The 26513-nt window shown below is 33.1% G+C and overlaps 1 protein-coding gene across 9 annotated transcripts in view; it reads left to right on the forward strand.

Moving 5' to 3' along the window:
- ADGRL3 (adhesion G protein-coupled receptor L3) overlaps positions 1-26513 on the forward strand; it is a 730953-nt gene that overhangs the window by 420654 nt on the left and 283786 nt on the right. The window lies entirely within an intron of this gene.

The raw sequence follows: 26513 nt of genomic DNA on the forward strand, positions 1-26513 counted from the left end.
ATTCATCCAGAGGGAGCAGACTGGAAAGAAAATACAAGGATTACATGAACTGAAGCACTCTTTAGAATGTGTATGTTTTACAGCTTTAAGAAACGTGTCTTTGCAACCTTTATGTCAGAGATGGTATAAGGCAACAACTTCTTTTTTTCTTCAGGAATAATGAAGAATCAAACAAACAAAACTGAAACTTGTTTTCTGATTTTTTTTTTTTTATCCAAAGGTAGAATCAGCATCTCAAAAATATTTTTCATCTGACTAGTTAATTATTCATGGGGTACCTTAGTGAAGATCACTCAGGAAATCCTGTGTTCTCGTATTAGATATGCAGCTCATCCCAGAGGTAGAAAACTCCTGGGGTCACAAACAAATCCCAGGTTCCAACTTGCTTTAACATCTGAGATGAAGTAAAGTATCTGGGGATCAGCAAGTTTACTGTGCCAAGAGGTAATTCTAGGCTTGCCTCAGTTCTGTTTATTTTAAAAGCAGCACATTGCTCATGAGCTCTAAGTGTGCATACTTCAATAATAGAGAGAAATTTGGCCAGCAAGAAATGAATTGAAATTTAAAATAATGAAAGCAATTAAGAGAAAATTTCGTTTTCCCTTCATTTACAGTGTGATTGATTAGAGAAAGTTTATCTAGTGAAGTTTTATAGCTAATTTTCTTTGTTGTGAAAAAGCAGAAGTGTTTAGGTTTCACTGAAGCCTCAATTGAAATTTTCTTACATTTTCATCTCTAGGGACCTTTCTATGAAAACACAAAGCTAAATGACCATTTATCATTTACTAGCAGTATTTTAAAGAAATAAAATTTGTAGTCCATTTTGGAACTGTGGCAGTTATACTTGGATTATATAATAAGATCTGAAATACGTAGAATAGCTATATCCAAAGGCAATTTATATTAAAGTATAAAATAAGGCATGCCTCATTTTTAAAGACAGTTTTAAGAAACTTGCAGTCATATTCCTGAAACGTGAAAGCTGAAGTAGGTTTGTCAAATTATAGGTTTTTTTCACGATTTTTTTCAAATTAAAGAACTTTACATTTTCTTCAATTTTCTGTATTTCTTCAACAGTCCTTTGAAGATAACTACTCCAATATACTCTGCCAAACTCATTCTGAAAAATCATCTTAAATCATTTCAATATAAGTAAGAACTTGCTCATACACTTTTGCATAAAAGGATTATGGTTTACCACAGATTTCTTTTCTATCTTATGTATTTTTAGAGATAGGTGATTTGAATTCCTAAATATCCTATAATTTATAGGTTTCTGGTAATCCTGAAAATGTACTGATTGCCTTAGAAGTATGTTCACATTCTATTTAAGTACTTATCTCATTGTTTCATTAAATAAGAATTATAAAATCAGGTGCAACCACTTGCTAGTTTATATACTGGTTTAATTTATATTTTATAATATGATTGTTTTAATTTAAATTATCTTCAGTATGTTTCAGTTAAAAGTATAATGCATAACTGGGAATTCATTTTGTAAATGTAACATGATTTTAAAAGAAAATAATTCAAAAAAGTATAAACTATAAAACAAACTACAGTGACTCATTTGCAAGGTAGACTGGTTTAGTAGGAAAATGATCAGAGATCAGGAGGCCTGGGTTTAGAATATGATCTGATTACTTAACAAAAATGTGGATCCTTTAGCTCAGGTAAGCTATTAAAACTTTCTGGATATCACCTTAAAGACTTTCCTTGATCTATGAAGTACAGTAGTCCCCTGTTATCTGTGGTTTCACTCTCCTTGGTTTCAGTTACCCATGGTCAACCACAGTCTGAAAATATTAAATGGAAAATTCCAGGAAAAAAAGAATTCATAAGTTTTAAATCATGTGCCATTCTGAGTAGCATGATGAAATCTCCTACTGTTCCACCCCAAAAATGAATCATCCCCGTGTCCGGCATGTCTACTTAATGTGTGGCCCACCAGTTAGTCACTTGGTAGCCTTCTGGATTATCACTTTGACTGTCACTCTCTCACAGTGCTTGTGTTCAAGTAAACCATATTTTACTTAGTAATGGTCCCAACTAGCAAGAGGAGTGATGCTGGCAATTCAGATGATTTCTTAATGTGCCTAATTTATAAATTAAACTTTATCATAGGTATGTATGTATAGGAAGAAAAACAGTACATATAGGGTTCGGTATTATCCGCAGTTTCAGACCTCCACTGGGGGACTTAGAACATATCCTCGTTGGATAAAGGGGGCACTGCTATAAGTCCTGATTTAGACAACAGTAAGCTATTTTTTTTTTCTCCAGCATAAAAAATACCGATTTTTTTCCCAACGCTGAGAAGATTCGCTTATTGAAGTAACAGTCATGTATCAATCCTTACTATATGTCATTTACTACATGGGTTATATGTATACACACGTTAGTGTATTTAGTTCTTACAGTAACCCCCCTGTTAGGTATGAATATCACCATTTTACTTACCAGGAAACTGAAACTCAATAGGATAAGAAATGTCTCATGTTAAATGTGGAATAGCTAGAAAATGGCAGAGCCAAGAGCTGAGTCTGTCTGTAATACCTGTTCTTAAGGACCCAGCTGTAGTCCTCCCCATAGATTTTTCACTTTATATTTTCATGAGTTATTCAGTGCTGTTCAGTATTTAACTTTTATCGGTACAGTAATGGCATGTGGTGAAAGCAAGTGCTTCAAGGGCTCAGACCCTTTTTTTTAGTTCTTTTGCTATTTACTTTTAAGCAGTTTGTATTTCTTTCTTAAAGCAGCTGAATCACTACAAATTTTTATTTTCCCAAACACCTAATGAAGCTTTATGGCAAAGACTAATTTGTGCTATAAAAATACCACCCACAATTTAGAATGAGGCTGTTATCTGAATAGTAACTTAAAAAGTTGTTTAAATTACCTGTGTTATAAGAGAAAATCCCTGTACTTAATTAATATGCTTGTTAAAAGTCCCTATTATATTATTATATTAGTAAAAGGCAAACTTCATATTTAGGGTTCAGTATTAACATTTGAAAATGTTCTGACTGAATAACTGAATAAACAATCAACCAAACAAATAATGTTAGATTCTGTTCATTATACATTTCAGTAATATCCATTTTCATTTTGAGTTGAAGATGACAAACTGCAGTATACATGGTGATATAGGTAGTATTTTTTAATCTTTTCTTCTTAATATTGACATTTGAAAATATTGATGTTTTCTTTATATATGCTCTATGTATGTGTATATGTATCCATGGTGATATTGATTTTTAAGGTGATACTTTTTCTTGGACAATATAGAAAAAATAAAAATATATAGAAAAACACGTTGATATTAATGACATATAAGCATATTAAAGGTAATAGAGAAAACAATTCAGCAAAGTTTACTGTATCATACAAGAGAAGGAAAGTTAAAAACAATTAAGATATGATTGCACAGGGTTTTAGGAGTCCATAAATAGATACGTCATTGAGCAGTGATAGATTTAGAAGAACCTTAACCAGAATCAACCAGATGATATGACTTGTTTTTAAAAGGGGCCAGTAGGAAAGAAAATAAGGAAAATTAGTAATTGTAAACAATTTAGTGAGGCCACTAAATTTTTCTTGTATTCAGTTTTTTGAGTGTCTTGTACTTAGCTTTTTCCAAATCACTAAAGTTGTATTTAATCTTTTCTTCCTGCTGTCTGTATTTTCTTGTTTAGGTTCGCAGATACCCTGTTTGTGAGCAAATTTGGAACAGATGAATCAATACTTTTCTCTGTTCCTGTCACACTTTAGTTCCAGTGTGACTTTTATAGCCTATGTGTTTTATTTTGAGGTTTGATTTTTTCCCCCTTAGTGATATTTCCTCCCCAGGAGATGACCCAAATATTCAAGAGGTTAAAACCTCAGCATTTAAAATGCCACATTTTTGCTCTCAGTGTCTTCCTTCTTCTCATACCACCCCATCACTTCTAGCCTGATTTAGGATGGAAATTGTGGCTTCTTTATGTAGAGCTTCCTTCTTTTAGCCAGCTTACAGGGCTGACTTGTGTTAGGGACAAAACAATAAAACAACTAACCACCTACATAGTGTTTCTGAGCAAAAAATCTTTACTTTATATCCTGCTGACAGTTTGTCTTTCTTCCAAGGCATACAATTTCATGCACATTACTCTCAGAAAGTGATTGTCTTCTCTCACGATCCAGCTTTTCCTTCAGGTCTTTGTTTCTTCTTTTCAAAAATACAAAGCACATGCTACTTATTCTAGCAATCTTCTCTCCTGATAGCTTTTTTTAGTAAATGGATGGGGGGACCACATAATTGGTGAGCTACTATAGAAATGAGTGATTAAATCAGTGTTACGTTATAGCACTTGCAGACTTTCCTCACCATTCGCATTAGCCATCTGAAGATATGTATGTGATTATCTTTATAGGAAGGCATACAAAATGAATATTATTAGAAATTAGTATTTATAATTAATTATAGAATCTGTTATTTAATCTTTTTTACTATGAGAAAAATATACTTTCTTTTAGCACTTAAAATGAACTAAAGTCTTTAAAATTTAATTATAAATAAATAAAGTTTGAATAACTAAATATTCAAATGAGTACATACATTAATATTTACATACTTTGGTTCCTTATATATAAATAAATAATTACACATTTTAAAACTCATGGTGCTGAAATTAACACATATTTAACTTTTGAAGTATCACAGAATGCCAAGATACAATTTGATTCCCAGTGCCTCAGTGCCTTTCCCAGTTTCTGATCGGAGACATTCAGTGACTATGTATTGAATGAGTGAAAAAAAAAGAAATTTAGTCAAAATTTAATTCTCAGAAACTGTCATGGTCATTCCTAGAATGATAAACAAAAACTTTTGTCTACAAATAAGACCTTACTAATTCAAAGGGAAGATCTATGGTAAAAATATGATTATATGAATTTAGTTTATTCAGATTGCTTGATGATTGTGGTTCTATTCCCCAGTAATGCTATTAGCAACCAGTTTGTCTCTTACATTATTCTTCCATATACCTCCATGTAATATATCAAGTATTATCCCTCTATAAGAGGAATGTCAGTTATCTGAATTCTCTTTTTTAGAATGATACTTATAATAAGAGCAACAAAATTATTCCTTTATTTGCTCCTTTTTTGTCACCACAGTTTCTCTCTCTCTCTTATAATTTCTTTTTACTTGATGGTATCTTGCACCTAACATGTAATTCATAAATCTTTTGCACGTGAATCAGTGATTACTTAATAGGTAATTTAAACTCGCTTGTATTCCCCAAATAGAACATATTCATAAAAATTGCTAGTATCAGTTTGGAAAACAGGAAGCATAGGTGGACCACATATTTTCCTAGAAATCCTTATCCTAAGTTCTCTCATACCTTTGTCTAGCTGCTTCATTTGTTATGGAAATTATTCTCAACTAGATTATATCATTTGCTTTCAAGACTCCTGCCTTTTATCTTCCTTCCATTACTGAACATCTGTTGCAGACCCAGCACTATGCTAAAGGCTGGGTTTCTAGAAAGCTAAGACAAAGATTCTGCCCTAGAGGAATTTAGTCAAATGAGGCTCAAAGTCCCCAAAGTTACAGAGTTGCTAGTTCAGCAAAGCAGTTGAGAACATCATGTTAACATGCCCATCCCATAGTGGCTGCTGTGTGTATGGAGTGTGGGGGGATATATCTTCATGGAAGGTTTTCTAGAGGAGATGACCCTTGAGCTGAGTCTTAAAGAATGAGTTGACTTTAGTGAGCAAGGCAATCATTTTTGGCAGATGGGACAATGGAAGATAGGAAACTGTTACTGTGAGTATAAAACCAAAACAGTTAGGTGTTTGCGTGAAGTACACAACACAAAAGAAATAAGAGATGAACCAATAGGTGGGCAGGGTGGGAGTTGACTTCTCTGTACACTGTGATTCTTCTGATACCTAATACCAATCACTGTGTGAAGCACAAAGATAATAAACTGTTTTTAAATGTAGTTAACTAATGTATTAATAAGAAATACTTGTGTACAAATCTGCAAAAACCAATTTAGCCTAATTTAAGTTGAAGAAAGAAGCCTTTTGAGGGGGTAGGGGTTGGGAGGAATATAAAATAGTAGGTCCAGAATCAGAAGAGAAAAAGATGTAAGCCAGGTCTGAAGAAAAATAAGATCCAGTGACCTAGAGAGCAAGGGGTAGTGGATAGTCTCTTAAGGACTCCATGTTCGGATGAATCAGTTCCAAAAATGGTCTGTCTAAATCTAACTCCTGTAATGATTCAGGCTGGGACATCAGGATTGCATGAAATTCAGTATCAAGGTATTATTTCCAAGGAAAGACAGTGGGGCTGGCAGAGAGCCTATCTATATATGATTAGGAAGAATCAGATCCCTCAGTAGACTTTAGAGGAAAGACTGCAGGTTAGTGGTCGTGTGCCAGATTCATCCTTCAGAGGGTTTCCTTAGGCCTCTCAAACACTGAAAAGTCAGATTTAACATAAAGTCTTCTAGAGAAAAACTGGACCTGTATTTCCTTCAGCAACAATAGCTGAGTAAGTGCTGCCCCTTTTAAATAGGGTCTGTTCATTTCTGTTTCCTGGTACTTATTGTATTGTCATCATTATAAATCTTTCAAAATATCTTCTGGCTTCTGAAGATACTTACATTTGCAACTTTTGTTCTAGGGTTTGGATCTAATCAATACTAATAGGTGTAAAAGCACTCTAAATTGTTACTATATTTTTTAACTTTGAAAATATATAGTATCAAGTTCTTGCACCAACGATACTATTAACAGAAGTTTATCAGTGCCTGTTATGGGTCAGTTACTGTGTTAATTACTGAAGAAAAGTAGGTTTTGGCCCTATGGATCTGGTGGGGGTAAAGCAAGTGATAAATACATGAACCAAGACATATAATCATCAATGATAGAATGCAAGAAGAAAATAAACACAATTGTACAATCGAAAACAATAAAAGGGCCAGCTTATATTAGTGTGATAAAAGACTGCTCTCAAGAGAGGATATTTGGACCTAAAGAATGAGAATGAGACAGTCAGGCAAAGAGCCTGGGAAAGCTTTCAAAGCAGAGAGATCATCATCTCCAAAGAACCTGAGATTGGGAAAAGTTTGGCCTGTCCTAATACCTGATAGAAAGTCAGCATAACTGATGGGGAAGAGTGACTTTGAGAGATATGAACCAGCAATTATTGCTTTAAGACTGCTAATAATGAAGCAGACATTTCTTTCAAGTTTCTCGGATTTATTAAGAATCAAAATATGTTTGCAGAATGAAATTGAATAAAGTGATATTTCCTTTAAAATATATATTGTTGAAAATATTACAGTCTACAGTAACATAAAGTAAACTTAATCAAATAAACCAAGTATCAAGTGGCATCAACAGCTAGATCGGATTTTTATACATTTATAATGGTTTAATAATATTTAAATGTACACATTGATGCTGATTGTAAGGGAACAGGATGAGTTGAGAGTATTAAAAAGTTAATTGGATTGCCAGAGTTTGGAAAATATTTGATTTAGGAAGTAAAATGATATTATAGACAGAAATAAAATTTGAGGGATAAGCTTATCCGTACTCACTTGCTTTATTTAAAATAGTAAGCTTATAGAGCTAATGCACTTAAACTTAATTCAAAGGAATTTTTATAAGACCCCCAAATTGAATAGTGTAAACAACATGGGATTTAAAGATGTGTGGAATATAACATTTTTTTATAGTATGCTGCATATAGGAAGATAAGTAGTGAAAACATTTGAAGGTGAGGGTTTTTTCTGACGTGTTTATTACTAAAATGATCTTATAGCAAAAATCTTGATGTATGAGATCAATAGATTTCATTTTCAAGATAAAATTTTCCTAAATTCTTGTAAAATCAATTAAAATATTATGAAAGAATTGTTAATTTTCTTGTATTCCAATCATTAGTCTTAGAAAACTAGAAAAAAATTACCAGTATACTTCATTCAGATATTTAAATTTTAACTTAATAGTACCTCATTAAAATGAGTAGTTAGTAAAGGATAAAATCTATATAAGTTTTAATGTTTTTGTTTTATTTTTGAGTCATTTCTCAAATGGTAGGAGATCACAATTCCTGTGAGTGCTGTAAAAATTTTTAATTGCTTGAAAATTTTCACAACTCTCCTACAAAACCCAAATTCTTCTAAACAATGAAATACTTATATGGTAGATTCAGTAGTGGTCCCTCAAAGAAATCCATATCCTAATCCCCAGAACCTGTGGAATATGCTAAATAGCAGAGACTGTTGATCTGATTAAATTAAGGATCTTGTGCTGGGGAGATGATCCTGGATTATCCATGGGGACCCAGTCTAATCACCAGTGTCATTATAAAATGAAGCAAAATGGTTAATGTTGAAAAATGGAGTCACGACAACAGAAGCAGAGATTGGAGTGACACACATTGAAGATGGAGGAAGGGGTCAGTAGCCAAGGAATGCAGGTATCCTTTAAGAAGCTGGAACAAATAGGATGTGTGTTTTCTCTTAGAGCCTCCAGAATAAACTCTGCTGACCTCTTAATTTCAGCCCTTAAGACTCATTTTGAACTTCTGACAAATTGTCCTATTTCAAATCACTGTTTGTAGTAATTTGTTATAGCAACAATAGAATACTAATACAATCTGTCATAATATTAACTTTTTCCCCTAAAACAATTAATACAGTTTTAAAAAGTCATTGTTTACTTAGCACATGGATTAACAAAGTCATATTTTTGTTTTCTAAATAAAGATTATTGCATATTTCTATAATGATATCTTACAAATTTAAACATATTAATCTTCTCTGTAATGGACTGCCTGGGTGTGGGATGTGCAGCATATTGTTTATAGACAAAAGTCATTTTGATTCTATGAATATATCAAATCCAAGGCAAATTTAAGTCAAGTTAGTGTTTAGTAAAGTCAATTTTTCTATATTATACCTATCCACTGTTTATATGAGGCAGCAAAAATAATGAATGGGTAAATAAGGGGTTGGTTCTAAATATATGAGCTAGATAGGATGAATAAATGTGAGTTTCCATTTAAATTTTCTCACACTTTAAACAGACAGGAATTTCTCACAATAGCGGACTTGTAATACTTGAAATAAATCCGTATTTATGGACTTCCAAGTCTACTCTGTATGTATTAATTTAATTTATTTTTATCAGTAAGTAATGAAAACCTAGTTATTTTTAAAATATTGCACAATGTGAAAATGCCCCCAATAGTATAAATGTGGCTGTTTTCTAACTTCTAGGAATCCATAATCTTCTCATTATTCTGTCATTCTTACAGTAATCATATCATCATACAATCAGACTGGGAAGGAAACTCAATACTGCTTAGTTTTTATTAGTATATATTATAAATATTTTTCTACTCTCTGTGCTAATTGCTTTTCTAATTCAATTAGAACAGAACCCAACTAGAATAGAACAGCGAGTGATATGGAGACAAAAGAATTAGCTGTTTCCAAGTATTCTCCATGGCAGTGACATATTTCTAATTATTACTTAGGCAGGTGGCAGGTCTTACCACATTTTCCCTATCTTTGCCTTACCAAGTTCTCTCAAACATGAGAGTATAATATAGTGGTTAAGAGTGAGAGTCTTAGAATTTATGTTCTGATTTTGCCAGTTAATAGCTATTTTCTAGTAAAATTGTTTTAATGCTTTGTGAATGAGGCTCTTCACATTGAAAATAAGGATGATAATCAGTTCACACAGTTGACATGAAAATTAACGTTAAATATACGTAAAAAGCTTTGCACAGTGATAGTCATATTAGAAATTTTTAGTATGTCATAGCTATTCCAAGTCATGACTGTTGCATCTCATCCGTTTTTGAAGTTTTTTTGACAATCAGTGCTATTGTGCCCTGGGGCTTAGAAATATGTAATGTTGTTAACTTATCGCAAGATTTGGGGAGCCCCAGGCATCATAGAGTTATAGCCTTCTCTGATGCTCTTAACTATTGGCATAACTTCACAGATAAGACTTTTCTCTTAATTCTTCATTTTTTTATTTCAGATCACCTCTGGATTTTGAGTCCTTCTCAGAACTGGTTACAAGGGGATCTGCCGTATGATTTAGCTCTTGAACCAGTTCTCTCTTATAGGGTTGCTCTCTTTAACCCACAAGTGATACTAAGACACATCAAGCAAATTTTCTGAATCCACACTCAGTTCACTGGGTCTCATGTGGGTTATTTGTCAGTTAAATTCCTTGCTCTGCATTGCCTTTGGACTTTACCTGCTAGTGCTAGAAGTTGCATTAACCACACCCAAGCTTGCTATGGAGTTTGGACATTGTGCCTTTTATTTTCATACTTTCCTCACTGGCGTTAGCTTTTAGTACTAGATTATTTTACTTTCAGACCCATTTCTCCCTGCAGATCTCAAGAGATAAGGAGGTGCCAGTGTTCTCAACTGCCTCCAGGCAGATCCTGGCATGTTCATTTAGTTCATCCCACAAATACTGGTTCAGCCCTTATTATATGAGTTTTCACATACTGTCTCTACGTAATAACAGTGGAATTCAATTACAAAGCAATCTAAACCCATCTTTTAACTTTTTTGTATGAACAACATAAGACTCAAAATAGGTGAAATAGTTAGAGATTATATAGTTAGAACTCATTCTCTCTTAATTGTCAGTTGGGTTATCTTGCCATCATGCTACTTTGTTTCTTTAAATGTCAGTATAGTTTTCTACAGCCGAGAGATAGAAGTGATTAAGGCATACTCTCGAAAATATAAAATATTCAAATATATTCCCTTTAATTGAAACTTGGCATTATAATTCAATTCCTCATTTTAATTCAGATTCTTCCCAGAGATTTTCAGAATTCAAAATAGCCCTAATGTGACTGCTTGATTATTCTGTCTTTGTTTGCCTTCACTGTGGCCTATAATTAATACAATTAATGATGGCATATTGAGATATCAAAAAACCCAACTTTCTCAATATTATGAAAAAGCAGCCTTTTGCTCCTACAGCTAGATTTCAAGCCTCATGGCCTTTCTCATAAATTTATTCCAGAATTGCCTGGAGAAAGCCAGTAAGTGAACATTTTTAGAGAAGGTTGGATGTGCAGTTTACTTTTATGTTCACTACATGCTAACCATTACCTTTGGAAGCCTTTAAATATGCATCCAAATTTCTGTGGCAAATGTTTTCTCAGTTTAGTTTTTAAAGCAGCTTGAAGTAAGTTCAGTACTGAGTAACACCGAGATTTTATAGCTGCTGAAAACTGTCTGCAGTTAAACAAAAAGACAAACAAAAAGTAACTGATGTAATTACAGAAAGAAGAGAAGAATGAATTTCTCTCAAAAGTCAGAACGTTGGGTTTCGTTTACTCTGATTTTCCTTGACTCGCTCTCTCCCCTGTTCCCCTTACCTCTTAGAGAACTCACTGATGTTAAGTTTATCAAGATAACAGGAAAGACTCAGAAGGGGGGTCATATTCAAGTTTATTGGAAATGAAATGCATTTATCTCTGAAAGTCTTCCTTTTTTTTTTCTTCTGTAGTCATCCTGATTGCTCAAGAACCTAGAGAACTGGTAGCTGGCTATTTATGTGTTTCAGTCTGACAGAAATTGTTTTTTTGGCAGTATTTTGGCTTTATCCCGATCTGTTACTTACCGAGCTATTCACCCAGCCTCATCAAGCTTTACCTTCAAGAAAAATGCTGGGCTAGTAAAAGAGTATTATTGGGAATATTATTGAGGCAAAGTTCTAAGAATTCCTCATTCCACTTTAGCATGCGCTCACAAATACTCATATTAAATGGGTTCAGATATCAAGCTCGGATCTCATAAATTATGAATGACTGCCCTGCAACAGATGGCATGTGTTGCTCTTTTTAAGAATGAATAAGTGTAAAGTGAAAAATATAAGCTATTCTTTGTCTTTACGATCCAACAGTCCTTCAGTCATTTATCAGGATCGGGCTACATTTCTGATTAGAACTGATTCTAATACAAAATTCAAGAGTTTCCAATGAGTTCTGTTACTTGATTGAATCTTACCAGCTGCTGCTCCTTGGGGTATCAGACGGTATTTTCTAAAACAGTGAAATACCTTCTCTTTATCCTCAGGCAGTAGCTTGAACACTAGTAGGAGACTTTTACTAAAAATCCCATTTATCACTGGTTCTAAAAGTGCTAAAGATTCAGAGCTAATAGGGATCAACCTATAAAGGCTATTTTATTTTACCTAAGTAGTGGAAAGCCAGGATCTTTTTTCCCTCACTGACTGATAACAGAGTCGAAGAGTCTCATTGTTTACCAGATATATCCAAATGAATCTAATGCTTTTGAAATATTTTTTATTTCTTTAATGCAAGCATTTATGTCAAAGTTCTATTCAAGTAACTCATACACATAGAATTAGTTTCTAGCACACAAATAGTGCTTGATCAAAGTTTGCTATTATTATTTTAATAAGTCTTTCATACAATATGGGTAGAGTGTTTAGCTTATTGTTGAAAACACTAAATCATAAAGTTCTGAATACCAAGCTATAAATGATACTGTGCATTCTTGATGTAGGCTTTTGAGATATTCTATCTAGGTGTTGTTTTTAAGAATTAAAATTCTGACATGGACTAGTATTCATCTATCTTTGAATCCTTTTAGTAGGCTGTAGGCTTTTACTGAAACTCAAATCTAATTTTATATTAGTGATGGTTGCTGGGTAACTATTTGATTCAAATAGTTCATTAAAGATTTAGCAGACAATTCTCTGATTGGAATGGAAACTGGAGTGACTTAGAACCTTATGGCCCAGGAAATGAGTGGGAAAGCATATCTTGGAGTGTTTAATAAAAATAGACTATAACTCCTCTACTTGATTTTCTTCCTCTTTATCAAAATTAAAATACAGAGAAGAGAAATTGCTAGAAGAAAACGAGAGTTTTTCCCTTCATTGTAGATATTGTTGTCTCAGCAATTACCAAGAGCTAACACTATGCTAAATACTTTATATAGTATATCATTATATCTTCTTAGCAGTTTGTTTATTTATGTAGTATAGTTCCCGTTTAAAAAATAAGGAACACAAGAATATAAATGAAGCCCTTAGTTTGTCCAAGTTCCCATGCCTAGTAGATGAGTAGGGAGGGGGGTAGGGATTTGAATACAGGTCCCTTTGCCTCATGTGATTTTTGTTCATTTTGCTAAAGACTGGTAAAAATATATTCTTGTCTGAGAATTGAGAAGGCTAACGAGCTATTCTTTGCAAGACATTGTACTGCCCTATAGCCTGATGCCTAAAAATTAGGGTTGTGCATGCTAAAGTTAGCTGAAGTTAGCTTGACTTCAGAAGAATTTCCATCGAGAGGTAGGAAGCATTGTTAGGAACCTGTGTTAAAACAAGGAGGGAGAGAAACTGCAGTTAGTGAATGGGTGATCACTTACTCTGTAACTCTTGCTCTGAACTGAATCTGATCTATGTTTTGTTGCTGTTAATAATGGTTAAACTTTTGCATTGGTCTTCTACTGATACTATATCAAATTACCACAACATGGTGGCTTAAAATAACACAATTTTATTCTCTTACAAGTGTAGAGGCCAGAAGTCTAAAATCAGGATATTGGTAGGAGTCCATTCCTTTTGGAATCTGTTTCCTTGTCCTTTCAATCTTCTAAAAGCCACCTGCATTCAGTGGCTCCTGGTCCCTTCTTCCATCTTCAAAGCACATCACTCCAACCTCTACTTCTATCCTCAGGTCTCTCCTCTGACCTTGACCCTCTTGCCTCCCTTTCATGAGGACCCATAATGGGCCCACCTGGATGATACAGGATTGTCTTATCTCAAAATCATTAATTTAGTCACATCTGCAAAAGTTCCTTTTGCCATGAAAGGTAAAATGTTCACAGGTTCTGGGGATTAGGTCATAGAAATTTTTTTTTGTAGGGCGGGGCATTTTCAGCCTTCTACAAATTTGTTTTAATTAAAGAGCAGATTTTTATTTTAAAAAGAGCACAATTCAGTATAGAACACATGTGAAGCTCTATTGCTCTATTTCTTACTGACCAAGTATACCTCATTACCAAGTATCAACATTGCAGAATGCTCATTATACCTAGGAGAAAATGGGCAATCCATGGCTGATTTCAGACTGATGGATTAAATTGAAACCAGTCCACTTGTCTTTTTCTTCTGTGCTAAAATATCTTTTTTTTTCTGGTTACATAATAAAGAATAAATAATCTAATAAAAATATTACAAAATTATAAGTAAAAGTGAAAGTAAAGTTTACTTGCATTTCTGTCACTGGAGTTAAATACAACTGACTTTGTAATGACCATTGTTTTAGGTATTGCTTTATGCATATATGCACACATGCATAGTTTTACAAGGGTGAGATTTTTATATATATACATATATATAAGCACACACATATATTAAACATACAATTTAGTGTATGTACTTCACAGTTCTTTCTGTACACAGGTGTCCTTTGGAGATCTTTACATGAATATAGATTTATAATGTGTGTGTCTAGGTGTGTGTGTGTATGTGTATTTACAAAAACAGGATCATATCATATATACATCTTGCTTTTCTCATTATATGATACTTTGTGAAATTTGCCAGAGTCAGCTGGTATAACTTTGATTCTTTTGAAGGGCTTTATGTGTTCATGGGTTTATGTAGACAATGTATCCATTCCCCTGTTGATGGAAATTTTTGTTTTGCTTCATATGTAATAAGGTGAATGATGTTTAAATCTTTACCAGTAAGATGATCTCATTTGATCTACCAAGAGTCATTTGTTTTGTCTTATTTTCCAAACAGCAGTAAGGCACTTGCCACTTGACACAAGAGAACCTGTCTGCTGACTGGAGTTTATGGTTCAAGCTATAGAGTCAAGCTGAATGAGACTGAACCTGTGACCCTTATTTCTCCATCAAAGTGACTGATCTAATACCATTGGCAATTCTTAGCCTTTTCTAATGCTTGAGGCATATGTTTTATGTATCTGTACAGTCACTTGATTTGGAGAGTCTTTATTAAATAAACTTTGGAAGTATCTCATAACATCTGTCACAGCTAGCACAGCTCATTTGCTCAAACTGCCTATGATAGGAGAACCAAAGTAACTTTGAGCTACTCAGAAACAGAGGGACTATTACACATATGAGCTAATTTCTGTAGTGACAACAAGGCTGGAAATTTTGTTTTTGTTTTTGTTTTTGTTTTTTACCTTAATGATATTCCTTAAGCATTTAGTAGTTACCTCCTTGCCATCTTTTTATTCCACCAATTTACTCGTAATATTTTATCAAAAACCATCTGAAACTTCCATTTGAGTCAAACTTTATTTTCTCAGAGCTCATTCTTCAATATTGATGCAATGGTTGTGACCATTTACCATCTCTTCCTTTACTAGGCTCTTTCTTTGACTTAGTGAAAATACTATCTTTTACATAATATCTCTCTAATTCCATCCTCTCAGTTTCCTTCTTTAATTCATTTTGGCATTCCTTTCCTTCCCTCTTCTCTGCACAACTTTTCTTTCCCTGCTATTCTTCAAACTCTGTTTGAAAAACTATACAAAGTACGGGGTGAGTTTTGTTTGCCTTCTATCTGACTATTAGTCATGTAGTCTGTCTGTCTGTCTCTCACACATACATACACACATTGAGAGTGTCAGTACTTCATTAAATTTTGAAGAACCCCTCCCCAATTCAATCTCATATCACAGTTATTATTTTATTTTGTTAAATTTAATTTGAATTTACTTTGAAGAATTCAGTGATCCTAATCCTTCCACAAACGTGTAGAGGATAGCTTTGGTGGATTCCTGACTAGTCACGGAAAAAATGTGAGTTCTTAGTTTGAAAATTAAGATGCTTCAGTCCTTTTGCCCCTTAGTGATGTCTTCACATCCCCAAACTATGGTACAGTTTCATTTTTTATCAAGCTTCCCTGTGTGAAAGTAATTTAGAGCTCAGGGAAAAATGTCAAAATCTATGAACGAAAATACTTAAAACTTAAGGACAGTTTTGTTTTTTTTCTTTCATTCTTAGGTTTGAAAGATTTAATGATCTTTACTATTGTGAAAAGAAAAGCAATAATTGGAATAATAACAGAAAATGCATCCTTTTGTTTTATGTTCTTCTATTATTATGCTTTAACTGAATATTACCACTGTTTTTTTTAGTTTCTTATATAAAATAACCAGATTAATTTTAAACTGTCATGTGCACTTTTCCAGAGTTTTGATGGAAATGAACAACTTTAACTCCAATGAAAATTTATTCTATATTTTATGTGAGTTTTAGACAAACCAAAGATTTAGCCTGCCAGAATTATAACTGGCATGCCTAAAGCTTATAATGTTATACCCTTAAATTGAGTATTATTAAATCACCAAGAAGTTTCAAAGTGGTAGAATAAAGATTATGTTAAGTCTGAGATTAAGCTGTCACATCAGAGTAATTTGATTTTAAGTCTGGCTCCACCACCTCCATTAGTAATCACATCCTTGACAGAGACAAAGTTCATCCAATATGAGTTCTCACTGCAGATGAAGTATTGATGTTTTCTTGTTACTTTGGTCAGTCAATAAGGTTAAAAGGATAAAGTTTATTTAGTTTTCAACATTGCCTTCTTGAAGTCAAATGTCTATTTAATTAAATTTTCCAATATTTGGCAAGAAAGGGCTGGTCATGTCAGCTTTCTTCAGCTTGATATTAAATAGCATCTTGTGAAATTTGGTAGAGACTGTCTACAGTAATATGAAACAGATATACTTCCAGTCTGCTTAGAAGAGCATCAAGAAGTTCAAATTCTTTGTCAATGTAGTTAATAACTTCTAAGAGTCTCCTAATGCTTAAAGTTTGAGTTATATCTACAAGTTATAAGTATGCTGTTAATTTTCTAACTGGCTTATAGAAATCTGTAGTATTCCGCTTCTTCAAATATTTAGCAAAAAATATATATAGTATATAATTCACAAACTTACTTCTGAACCAAGCAGATGATAATGACTTCAAAACAGTGCGTCTTCTCCACTTTATTTCTAATCCGGTCACCTATGGCCTGCCCTATTGAAAAATTTACAGTTGCTTTTTTAATATGCTGACTACATGTATAAAGAAGAAATAAATAGAAATTTAATTTTTGAAAAACTTGACCAAATTTGAGCTATTAACATTTTATTTACTCAACAAGTTTGTATTTTTAGTTTAACTCAAAAAATTACAAAATTTATATGACATTTGAATCTTGCACGCAGTAAATATATGTAATATGTTAAGGAGTCAACATGGACGAATGAATAAGATGGATAAGAGAGACACTTAAGCTGTTTTTTCCCCAATATAGCATATAGCTATTAAATACAACCAATACCTACTTTTATAATAAATGACTATTACAAAAGAAACATCTAACAAAACATGAGTCTGGTAGTAAATTTTTAAGGGTAGAATTTCTTGTTCATACTTATTTTATGTAGATTTCTATATCTACATCTGACTTGACCCACCAACTCAGGAGAAGTATTCTATTCCAGAAAGGAGAGGGCTTCCCAGGACAGGATTTTGACTGACTATGAATCTTACCAGTTACTGGCAGGTGATACTTAATCTTCATGGTAATTTTCCTTCCGTAAGGAAGTAATAGATGAACTGTGATTTTAATTATCTACTTTATTTCTTTTTTATCACTATTGTCATAGATTTAAGTGATGATTTATTAATTTAATTAGATACTTGACATCCAACTAACTTATATTTTAATTATAATTGCAGCAGATGTTGTATTTTAAAATCCGACCTTTCACAAAAAGAGTTTTCTCATGTACACTCAACAAGTATTTATTGAATGCCTTCTATCTAAATGATAAGTGATATATTTCCCAAGTTCCATGTGGTCAGGAACTATGTATTTCTTGTCCATGTTCATATCCCTTATGAATCACCTTGTTCAATATATAGTAGACACTTAGTAGTATTTATTCAATTACCAACTGAAGATTACATACAAAGATAACCTCAATTCAATATCCTTAAAAAAGTGTATCACCAAATAGGTGAGATAATACAAATTCACAAATAACCACTATAGTACTCTGTGTGAAATAAAAATTATCATGCCCAGGTTCTATAGAAGTAGAAATACTCAAAAACAAAAATAAGCAGAGATTTCCAGGTAGAAGAAATACTCATGGTGAAGTAGATTGAAAAATAAGCCTCCATAATATTTTAAATCAAATGTATTTGATGTTATTTAAAAATTGATAAAAACAGGTGGGAAAGTCCAAAAGTTCAGTGACACATCAGAGGTCCTATACAAGAGGTGTAAGTGACAGAGGTGTTTCCAAGAAAACACTATGAACTGTATTTCTGTCCACTTCTGAATTCTCCAGGAGCTGGCCTAATAAAGCATAGCACACTGTGCTTATGCTCAGGGGACTTGCTGTGTCTTTGAACTTGAGCCAGTGCCCTCTTTGGAAACCCACAAAGCTTTTGCACCAGTTCTTCCTGAGACTGCTGTGGAACCTCACTTACTAGTCTTCAGTTAGCCTGTTATGTATATCACTTAACCACAGAGAAATTTCTGCCACATGAAGCCCAGGAACGATCTTTGGACTATAGTAGATCATTCCTGATCTATACCATTATATCTCAGTTATGGAATAATATTTAGAATTACTAAATACTATTCAAGGGGCTTCCTGCCATTAGGAATTGGGAATCAGGGAGGAGAATATCACTTATCTTAGTTTTGTCTGTTGGGTTTCTGACTCTTCCTTTGAGGCACTAGTATCAAAACTTATTTGGCTATATGAGATTATAAATTATTAATGATGTGAACTTGATGATGTATTAAGAAAAAACATTTATTGAGCTTCAGTGCTATGTGCTAGACACTGGGTGAAAAGCTGAGGCCAAAAGTGAAAAAAATAGTTGGTCTCTGACCTTACAGAGTGGAAAAAAAGGTTACACACATTCAAGTCCTTGTGACATTCTTAAACACTTAGTTTTAAAATCCCACTAATTATATATTAAATAAATTATCTATAGAAGTGTTCATAGTGTGTGAGATTATCTTAAGAAAAATGTGTCATTGAGTATTATAATCATTTTGGTGTGTAATTCTTCATTCCCAGTCACAGTATATTAACATCTTTGATTCCAGCCCCTGCTTATAAACTGAGATAATTGCGTATTACATAGACTTCCAGAAAATCCACTTTAAAATTGTATCTTATGTAAATGGCAGACTGTTCTTTCACGATGGGTGGCATTATTTAATCCAGTTAAAATTACTTACTTTTTAACTCTGGAGCTTTGACTTAAATTAGTTTATCTTGAGGCTTCAGCATCTCACTTAAACCATTAGTGTGTGCTTCTTCCTCTAGGGACTCCCATTTATACTTTCCCATTCAGAATGTAATCCTATCAGAAATGGTAATAATATGTTATACTAGGTAACATCTTTCATCCAAAGAAGTCTTGAGCACTTTGAAGTATGACCTTGTTAATGTTTCCAACATCCCTGAGATGTAGCCACTAGCTGAGAATTTCTTCAGTTTTACAGATGGAAAAATGGAGTGAAGGAGAAAAGCAGTGTTCTTCAAGCATTATTTTAAGAGAAAACATCTGATACAGTGTAATAAGCATTTTTTTAAATTGATGATTTACAATGTTGTGCTAGTTTCTGGTGTACAGCAAAGTGATGCTATATATATATATATACACACATATATATATTTCATATTTATTCTCATTATTTTCCATTATACTTTATTACAGATTTTTTCAGATTATTTTCAATTATACTTTATTACAAGATATTGAATATAGTTCCCTGTGCTATACAGTAGGACTTTGTTGTTTATCTATTTAATATATAATAATTTGTGTCTCCTAGTCCCAAACTCCTAATTTATCTCTCATGTAATGAGCATTTTTAAATGATGGAAAAACTGGGAGGAGTAAATTAGATATCAGAGGTACTCCATAAGAATGTAAGACTTTTTTTAAAAATGCTACTTCTAACCTATTCTAATATTTAATTTTAATTTTTAAAATCAATTTTTAGTAATGATTTATTAATTGACTACTCTGGGCCCTCTGGTAAGCTAAGCACTGAGTACAGCAGGAAACAAAATAGAACCAGGTGAGGACGGAGAGGAAGACATGGCGTTCAGATGCTACAAGGCCTGTGGGCCAGGAAAAGGGTTTTGCACTTGGACTGTTTGTTGAAATGCTTAAAGCATGTTTTAGGTTTAAAAAAAGAAAATCACTCTCAGTAGAATATGAAATTAGGCATTTAAGAGAGGGAACAGAGAAAACCTATTAGGATTTTAATTTCTAACATTGTATATTGGTTGTTTTTGCTCTTATCTCTTAACCACACACTCATGATTCCTAAACCCATAATAATAATGTCTAGAAATCTGCAATTACATAAGAATAAGTAATATTGAATGGATTGAATTTTCTAGTAAAATAGGCTTTTTTTTTGAATTTAGGAACTACTTGAAAATTGCCTAAGAAGAAAATATTGTAGATAAATCATACTTTTAAGAAGTTACAGTCTGATAAGAAAGTTTAGATCTGTGCTCAGATACCAAGGATCGATCTGTTTATCTATCTACTTATCGTATAGAGTAGGTAAAATATTGTAGATTTCTCAAAAGAAAACTATTGCTTGATAGGAATATGACCAACAAAGGAAAAAGAGGCTGTATATTATATGAGTGAGTTCATGAAAATGTATCTAAATAAATTTAATAAGTAATTATGTCATTTCCCCCAAACACTATGAAAATTATGAAGAGGATATAGATGTGAATAAGACATTGTATCTGTATTCAGAGTACCCGTAGTCTATTGGAAGAAAAAAATACTTGCATTAAAAACTCTAATGCTAGGCAGAGTGACGTTAAGTACCACAATATGGGAATATGAAAAAAGAAATTTAAGTGACTACAGAACCCAAGGAGATTTTAAATTTGAGAATAGTAAAAAATAAAATAGCAAGTTTGACTCAAGAAAACAGATCTTTCCTTAAACACCAGCTTAAAAGAAGACAAATGCATCAGAGTATTTTAGAAAATACTATGGCACCTGTGTTCAAATACCTTAGACTCCAGATAGAATAGGTAAGGACGTGAATCCCACAGTTTAGCTGCTAAGTCGTTCCAGCTGAACTAAGATGCGATGATAGTAATGGAGAGAAATGAGTTTGGGGTGAGGTGGTGAAGAAAATTTGACAGAAACTAACAAATCCGTAAAAGTGCTAAAAAGTCAAGAACTGAATTTTGAGCCATAGTGATTGTGCAAGAGGTAATACCATTGTTTACAATAGGAAAATGAAGAAATGTTGACTTAGAGAGTTCAGTGATGCGGAATTGGAATTAAGTCTTAAACATATTAAGTTTGAGGTGCTAGAGAAATCTGCAGTGCCCAACAGTGATGATAGCCCAGGGATCAAAAAGGAGCTTGGGTTCAGAAAGAAAAATAAGAGTGAATAGTTAAGTATCTGAAGCATTTTTCCTGAAACCAAATTTAATTCTCAAAACTTGTTGAGCAAATACTACTAAAACCCAAGGTAACACAAGTAATAAGTAGACCTGAGATTTGAACTCCTTTAGAGTTATCTCACTGAACCAAACCACTATGCTGCCACTTAGGAAGGAACTAAACATTTGAGAATCATTTATAAAGAGGTACAAGTGGAATTTTGAGAGTCATGTGAATATCTGAAACTAACCAAAGAAGAAAAGTTGTGAACAAAAATTCAGAAAATTTAGTGGGAAACTAACCGAAGAAGAGAAGGTAGGGAACAAAAATTTGCAGAGCAAGATGGAAATGTATATGGAGAAGGTATGTCAAAATTTAGCAAAGCTAATCCAGAATCTAGGAAAAAAGCTGTTGTCACAAAAACTTGAAAAAAAAGTTTTTTAAAAAAAGAAACACATAGCTTATAGAATGCTGTAGAGCAGCGTTTCTCAAAATATGTTCTATGGAACATTAGATATATAATATATTTGAGGTGGGTGGAGGGAAGACTCCCATCTATCATCAGGTAAATTTGTAAGATACAAAATAATAGGCTGTCGCTATCACTACCCTCCTTCCTCTCGTCTCCTAGAATCACAGTGTAAATTAACACATTAAAGAAAGGTACAGGGAAGTAATTAAAGGAAGATACTAACTTCATGGCAGCTTAGAAGGCATTTTCTTTGTTATTTTTTGAGTCTAGAAAATACAGATTTGAACCTATTTTTAACAAAATCATCATATTTAGGGACAGGATGAAGATTCTAAAAGAGAGGGGCTCTTGAGTTATTTGGACTTGAGGAATGTGCAGAGATTAAAGAACACTTTAAATCTGGACATGAGGATTAAGGATAAAAAATGAAAGACAGTTGTTGACCTGTAAAATTGGATGAAAGGGTAAGGCCACTAGTTTAGTGACTGTGTTAGAATTATCCTGGAGCCAGCTTGGTTACAGAGCCTACTTACTACAGGGAATCTGGGATGTACAAAGGATGACAGGAATACCAGACCCTGAATTATTTCATCCTGCTAATTACTCCAGCTTCTTTTTTCATGATTTCTAGATTCTGGTCCTTTCTGGTTTCAGTCTTTGAACTAGTCCACCTTGATGAGGTTGCTCTCAAAATCTGTTGCTCAGAACTGAAACAGTAGTTCAGTTGCCTTTTCCGGGGCACTGTATGTTTTATGTCTTCTGACAACATGATCAGAGGGCTTACTCCCTTTGAATTTCAGTCAATTGTATTCAATTTAAATGAATTTTTAAAATTCTTCTAGTAACTATACAACTTTTGTACATGAATGAAACACCTTTTTAAGGTTATTTTAGAATTTTAGAATTTGTATTTGCATTTTATTACTACCAGCCCTTTATTCTTGCCTGGTATTTAAATGACTTTTTCAAATGTTCATCCTGACTTCCTTTTTGTTAGAGCCTCTAGCTTTGTGTGAATTGCAGATTTTACTTTTATTCCTTTGATTTCTCCAACTGAATATTAATATTAGAGTGATCAGTATGAAGGACAGAGCTTTGCTGAAAGCCACTAGAAAGCATTGTCTGTCTAACCTTACCTGACCCAGAATTCTCTCTGGGTACAGTTGTTACTTGTGTCTATCTCATTGGTTACAGTTTTGAGTCCTTTTAAATGAATTGTCACTTATTTTTATTTTTACATCCTATCCACTTATATATCAGGATGAACTTTGTCAAAACCATTTGGAGTCCAGTAAAATCTTTATTCCTGCATTTCCTGATTTTTCTATAAAGAAAGGGATAAAGTAAATATTTCTGTATTTCCTGATTTTCAATAAAGAAAGTGGTATTCATTTGATATATTTGTAAGTGATTCCATATTTATGTTCAGGTCCTTAGGCACCATCTGTTCAGTCATTCTAGAATCTTAGTTGTGCCCTAACTCAGTATCACTAATGTGTTTCTCCAAACATACATCTCCTCCCTTTTTACATAAGGCATGTGTCTTTCCTTTTGCTTCCCCACAACTCTCCTTTGTATTTTATTGTTTTGTTTGTGAAGCAGCTTTATAGTGGCTTTAGATTCTTGAGTTGTGTACTCAAATTCTTGTATGTACCTCAGTTTCCACATCAATAACATGAGACTAATTACAGTATTTACCTTGTAACATTGTGGGAATTAAATAATTTATATGTTGAGAACATATTTTACAGAAAGTAAATGCTCAACAAGTCTTGGTGGTTATTTTCTCAGTACCTAGTCTTGACTAAGAACCACGATCCATTTACAACCTTAATGTGAGAGTACTTTTGGGAGCTGTAAGTCGTTGAATAAATACATGAATTTCTTTCCATTACTAAGCTTGAGGAGTGCAAGGGTTATGCTGGGAACAGAGTCTTTAATTATTTCTACATAAACAGCTTGTGGGAGACATCCATCAGTTAAAAATATGTAATAATGGAGGATTCTGTTTATCTATTCAGCATCTGAAAATAACTTCCTGAATTTGGCCAAGTATCAGTAAAATAGGAAAAATGGATTTAGGAAAAATGGATCAATCTGTAAAAGAGATAGACATCAAGACTGTTATTTCTATTGTTAGGGAGAGCAAATTAGGACCGTCTTGCTGGGCAGTGACTCAGAGAGGCAGATGACAGAGAAAATGGGTGCTATAAAAAGACCGAACCCCTGTCACCACAGAATCTACAACCCATTCCTCTACCAGGCTATAGGATGTTCCTTTATGATATATATCTTCTGTTGTTTGCTTTGATGTTTATTTTAGCCATTTTTTTTCTTTTTACATAAAAAGATTTGTTTAGAGGCCAGAATAGAGAAAAGGTGAGGAATAGCACCTGCACCCTAAGAGGTGGTCACGTGTCATTGGGGGCTCAGAATCACTTGATTTCAAAGTGCTGAGCAGGATACACTTTCTTTGGGTAGCACTGTGCTTTCCAGAAAAATGTGTTAGTCTTTAAAATCTAATTAACAGTGCTTCATGGGGCAACACTATTACTAGCCGAAAGATTTTAATGGAAACAAAATTATAATTGCTAAAGAAGTCAAGCTTGCCCAGGCTTTGTTATTTGATATCACAGGAAATCAAGATTGATTGCAAAGAAAAAAAAACTGTATCAGGGTCTCTCCACTTAGCAATATGTCATTGTTTTCATAGGAAATGCCCTTATGTGAGTACAAATACTTGGAAAGAAAGGTAAAATATAGAGTGAGTGTTTTGGTTTAAAAAAATAAATACCGGTTTGTTGATTTCTTTTTAATGTGTTAATATTGCTGTCTTTTCACTGATTTTAAGTGTGTTTGCTTGACCTTGGTTTTTTAAAGCCCATGTTAGTTTAACTTTGTTTAAACACTTGAACGTTTTTAGTTATCTAATCAGATGTTAGAAATAGTTTTCAGTATGTTTAATTGTACTGAGAAATTTCTAAGCAAATGAAGAACTATGGAAAAGAAACGAAAACCCCAAGGTTTCATGTGCTTGTCTCTCTTCATATGTATCCCAGCACGCACTCCTTCGTATGTAAGATCATCTGCTTTTCTGAGACCCCCTGATGATAAGCCCATATGTGCTTGCATATCTGCTGTTAAGTCTGTTAGGACCCCAGTACAGGCCACCATATCACTGCCTGAATTACTTTATTTCAGACTCAGTGTGGGTCACCCCATCTTTTTATTCTTTCCCTTCTTTTGTTGCTATAATGTATAATTTAACTATGTTTTCTTCAGAATGCTACATTCACCCTCCCAAATTTCAGACATTCTTTTCTGAAATTCAAACTTCGTGGGTCATTTGGCACAGCTATTGGCTTTTTTCCAAACTTGCCATCTCCCTTTTGTTTAGTATTGCTGACACTTTCATGTTTATTCATGAAAAATATCATGTGAATATACAGTGGCACTGGGAGAAAGTAGCCTCAGTGCCAACAGTAAGTGTCATTTTGGATGTAGAGGGATTTAGAGCCATAATAAATTGTTTCATTCTAAGTAAAGTAATGTATCAGAGTCATCAGTCTTACCTTTCAAATACCTTTCTCTAATTTCAGTTGCTGTTTTTTCTTCCTACACCACTGGCAAAAAAGCTCTGATTATTCTTAATATTTTTAAAGAAGGTTTAAAACATGTTTTTAATATTCATTTTTTTTTTTACTAAGTTACTGGTTGTTTAAACTCTTAATGTCTTAGATTTATTTTAAATGTAAAATTTCCAGGTTGAAAATTCAGAATTTCTTAGATTTATTTTTTTTTAACTAGGAATTGGAAAACTCAATAAAATTCAAAGAAACATGATGTTTTCTACTTATAGTTTTTTCAGTTATGAAGTTAAAAGATCACCTATTCTGTTTTTAACAATTCTTAAACTTTTAGTTTCACCACACCCATACAAAATTTCATAAAGAGTCATACTGATCTTAATAGTACAACCTTCTGACTATTTATAGCACATTGTATCTGCTTCTTAAATTTAGCCCATTATTTTAGCCCATTATATTTTAACCCAAATTATATTTAATCTGGTACTTTATTTTATATTTAAATGTTACCTAATTGGTTCATTATTCAGTTTTCTAATTATTCAATCAGTAGATGTCATATCTTTTTTTCTCATTCTCTACTCTTTATTTTTATATTTTAAAACAGCATGTTCACATTTGTTTCCTAAAATGTTGTCAAATCAATATTATTACCACACTTTAATAGAAAGGATGTGTTGAAATTTCCTGACTCCTTTTTACTTCCTTTGATACTTTATATTCCTTTATTTATTTGTTTGTTTGTTTTGACTTAACTATGGTAGATTTAAGAAGTCATATATTTAGCAAAATTATGAAGAACCATAAAAGCAAGTAAACCATGTGTTTGCTCGTTTTGTGTTTATCAGTGATACTTCTGTCATATTAGTCATTTTAATAACAATAATAAAAACAGTAGTAATAATAATAATACCTAGTAGTTGCCAAACATTTATTCTG

The sequence above is a fragment of the Vicugna pacos genome, chromosome 2, assembly GCF_048564905.1.
Source record: "Vicugna pacos chromosome 2, VicPac4, whole genome shotgun sequence".
In the NCBI taxonomy this organism is placed as follows: Eukaryota; Metazoa; Chordata; class Mammalia; order Artiodactyla; family Camelidae; genus Vicugna; species Vicugna pacos.